This window comes from Mandrillus leucophaeus, unplaced genomic scaffold (assembly GCF_000951045.1).
Source record: "Mandrillus leucophaeus isolate KB7577 unplaced genomic scaffold, Mleu.le_1.0 Scaffold604, whole genome shotgun sequence".
Classification (NCBI taxonomy): Eukaryota; Metazoa; Chordata; class Mammalia; order Primates; family Cercopithecidae; genus Mandrillus; species Mandrillus leucophaeus.
In genome coordinates, this window is record NW_012106520.1 from 735057 (window position 1) to 739531 (window position 4475).

Below are 4475 nucleotides of genomic sequence, written 5' to 3' on the forward strand. Positions count from 1 at the left end.
AAATCGCTTGAACCCAGGAAGGGGAGGTTGCAGTCAGCCAAGATCGCACCACCATGCTCCAGCCTGGGCGACAGAGTGAGACTCCATCTCCAAAAGAAAAAAGGAAGGTCTGGAGCTGTACATCTGAAAGATAAACAATAGATATTTGCCACGTAGGCCTACAGATTCCACATGAGAAAACCTGCTGGACCAAGTCTGGCCAGGAGCAGAACAGGCAGCCTCACAGGGACATGAAGGCTGTCCACCTCTCAGGTGGCGTGGCTGAACCTCTCAGAGCCCTTCCACCCTCAGCCTCTGGCACTATCACTCCCTCGGCTTGCCAGCCCATCCTGTCTGAATAACTTTTTTCTTCTGAGCCAGGGGAGGCCATCCTCCAAGGGCTTCCTTGACTTCCCTCTTCCTTGCTTCTGAGAAAAAGCTGATCTTCCATCTCGCATGCTCTGAACCCACTCCTCCTGACTCCTTCCCAATTCACGTGCTCTGTACCCACTCCTCCCACAAAGTGCTCCCTCCCTCCACTGCCCTCTCCTTCCCATTTGTCTCTGGATGGTGCTGTTCTCTCTCTCAGCCCCCCACCGCTCCTTCCAAATACAAGCATACTCAGGAGACATCCCCTATCCACTTGACACTTTTTATGAATTCCCGTGCCAGTGTAGAAGCTAGAAAAGTCAGATATTTGCAAGTCTTCCTTGTAAATAGGGTGCAGTCGTGAGACCTACCTCTGCTCTCCAGGTACCCCATCCCCAGACTTCGATTCAGGGTCTATGATGCATAGAAACAAAGACCAGGAGGATCTCTCTTTGACTGAAATGCCAATTTAAAGACCAAACTCTTAGAGCAGCAGTGGCCACAGTGCTGAGAAAAATGTCAGCATCTAGAGCTAATGGTGTCAGGGGTGGGATACAGCATATCTAGTACCCCAAAAGAGTGGCAGTCTCTATTGGTATTCTTCCTTCCAGAGCACCAAACCTGGTGTTTCAGCCCTTCCAGAGAATCTTTTAGATATGCGTGGTTTATCCTAAAATTAACCAGAGTTTATTTTTTTTCTTTTTCTTTGTCTTTTTTTTTATGGGGTCTCATTCTGTCGCCTAGACTGGAGTGCAGTGGTGCAATCACCTTCTTTGGGATCCCATGATCCTCCCACCTCAGCCTGCTGAGTAGCTGGGACTAGAGGCATACACCACCATGCCCAACTAATTTTTTTTTTTTGTATATTTTGTAGAGATAGGGTTTTGGCATGCTGAAGGCTGGTCTTGAACTCCTGGGCTTAAGCAACCCCACCTCCCAATCTTCCAGGATTGCAGGCACCTGCCTCCCACTGTGCCCAGCCCAGAGTTGATTTCTATAGTGTGCAATTAAGTATTTTGTTTAATACATCGGACTGTCCTGCCTCCTTCCTCTTGACTTGGCCTCTCAGTTTCTTTGATAGCTTCCTTCCTTTTTTTTTTTTTTTTTTGAGATGAGTCTCGCTCTGTCTCCCAGGCTGGAGTGCAGTGGTGCAGTCTCCACTCACTGCAACCTCTGCCTCCTGGGCTCAAGCGATTCTCTTGCCTCAACCTCCCAAGTAGCTGGGATTACAGGAGTGCAACACAACGCCCAGCTAATTTTTGTATTTTTAGCAGAGATGGGGTTTCACCATGTTGGCCAGGGTGGTCTCGAAATCCTGACCTCAAGTGATCTACCCACCTTGGCCTCCCAAAGTGCTGGGATTACAGGCATGAGCCACTGTGCCCAGCCTCTCCTCCATTTTAAACCAAGGATTCCCCATCCTTTCCTCATCTCTCTTAACATACCATCTCTGCACAGGTGACCACATGAGGGTCATTATAAATATCTCAATGTCTGGCCTCTCTGGAGGTCCAGACCACCCTTTCAACTTATTAATCATTGTCTCCTTGTGCACAGCTTGCCAACATCTTCTGCTGTGATCATATCTACATTTTTCTTGTCTCCCCCCCTCCTCCATCCTCCAACAGTCCCTTTTTCTATATTCCTGATTTCTATTAGTGACACTTTCTTTCTCCCAGTCACAGAATCAGAATGTCAGACCCACCTCTGAGACTGGGTGCCTTACATGCAATAACTTGCTAGGGTGAGTCTTGTCTATCAGACCATGTGTCACTTGTCTATCCCCTCCCTTATCACCTTGGCCGGGGCTGACCAGCCACAGTGTCCCAAGTGGTACACAGTCATACACACATCAAGCCCCTTCATTGCCCTGCAGAGAGGAAAGGCCAGATCCACACAAAGGGTCTGCAGGCAGGGCCCGCCTAACTGAGCTTCAGCACTCACAGAGGCCTAACTGAGCTTCAGCACTCACAGGGCCTCCAGTCCTCGGCTGATAGGAGCCACAGTTGCGGTTTAGGAGGGAGCTGTCAGAGCTCCCAGCTCCCAGGCTGATCCAAACTGCTAAATGGCAGCAAAGAGAAAGACCTAAAAAAAAAAAAAATGCAAAAAACTACAACCATTACTGTTTAACTGTCCTATTTTCCTTCTTGTCTACATGAAAACAGCCAGGAACTAGCATAAGAAAAATGTATGCGTGTAGTTACTGTTATATGGACAAGATTTAGCCTAAGCATTTGTTCTACTGGATTACTCCTGGTAGTCACAATCTTATTTCTCAAGGCCATATTAGCCACAGGAAAAAGTAAGGATATGTGTTAAAAACAGCGAACTATTTAGCCTGAGTTCCTATCAAGGAGCCTGGGGAAATACTCCCAACTAGGTGGCCTGGATCCACTGTTAATAGGAAGAGGATTGCCGAGCAAAGGCACCATCCACATATCCTGTCTCCATGTAGAAGTCACAGCTACCAAGACGCCCACCTACATCAGGGCCTTCTGGAGCCCCACAAGAAAACTACCTTGAGACTTAACTCACTGAGAAGAAGCAAAGCGATGTTCTGGGCCAGGACCCACCAACCACAGACTCTACTATGAGATGAGCTCCTGAGAAGCTACTGAAGACCCTTGTGTCTCTTCTCTGCCCTTCCTTCACTGTGCTGGCTTTTCCCTACAAGTGACTTCTCTGAGCAACCAACGGAGTCTCTTCCTCTCCCTCTCTACTGCCTTCTCTCTCCTTCTCATCCTCTCTTCATTCCCTCTTCCCTCCCTCCACCTCCCACCCTCCCTCCATTGGCTTTTCCCTCTCTTCCTTTCTTTCTCTCTGCATCCCTCCCTCTCTCCTTTCCCTTTCCCTCTCCCTCTTTCTCTCTCTTCCTCCCTCTCCCCCTCCTTCCCTCTTTCTCTCCCTCCCTCCTTCCCCTCCTTTATCTTTCCCTCTCCCTCCCTTCCTCTCCCTTCCTTCCTCTCTTTTTCTCCCTCCCTTCTCTCCCCTCTCTTTTTCTCTGCCCCCCCACCCCGCCTCCCCTCTCTCTCTATCCATGCATCCCTTTCCCCCTTTTCCTCTCCCCCACCTTCTCCTCACTTCTAAGTTTCACAGCACTGTGCCTCTGTCTCCTTCCAGAACAGTCTCCTTTCCCTGATGTTCCCACTCTTAGAACTATCTAACAAAAAGCAAAAATCTCCCCCAATTACCTTGACTACCAGATAATAAGCCATCAAATCCAGAAGAACAGTGTGACTGCCATGGCAGTTTTCAGAACATAAATTCTATGTGCAGTCTCATTGGAAACGCCTGCTTTGAAAGAGCGCCCAGACTGCAATGCTTCCTGCTTTGCCCTATGGGTGTGCAATGCTGAGCCCAAGGTTGCCTATTGGTTTGCATTTCTGAGAAAATTCTTGGTCCTATCTACATAGACTCCATCAGTCTGCCACATGCAGATCAGGATACCAATCTTTTTATGAAGCTTCAGACTTTTCATGAGTGGATGGACATTCCATTGTCCACTTAGTTAAGCAGTGTAGAATAGCTGCACTCCAGCTTCCTTTTTTTTTTTTTTTTTTTTGAGAGGGAGTCTCGCTCTGTCGCCCAGGCTGCCAGGCTGGAGTGCAGTGGCGCAATCTCGGCTCACTGCAAGCTCTGTCTCCCGGGTTTACGCCATTCTGCTGCCTCAGCCCGGCTATTTTTTTTATATTTTTAGTAGAGACGGGGTTTCACCGTGTTACCCAGGAGTCTCGATGTCCTGACCTCGTGATCCGCCTGTCTCAGCCTTCCAAAGTGCCGGGATTACAGGTGTGAGTCACCGTACCCGGCCTGTTTTGTTTGTTTGTTTTTCTACTAGAGATTATAGTCTTCAACTCTATTAAGCTGGAGAACAAGAAAATAATTTTCATGGAAGATAGCCTAATGCATATACTTGCCTCATTGCTTTAGGCCAAATCATTAGAAAGCAAGGTACTTTAAGAACATTTCTCTGACCCCTCATGGAATTGATTTTTCTGGGCCAGGCAAGGTGGCTCATGCCTGTAATCCCAGCACTTTGGGAGGCCAAGGCAGATGGATCACCTGAGGTCAGGTCAGGAGTTCAAAACCAGCCTGGCCAACATGGTGAAACCCCGTCTCTACTAAAA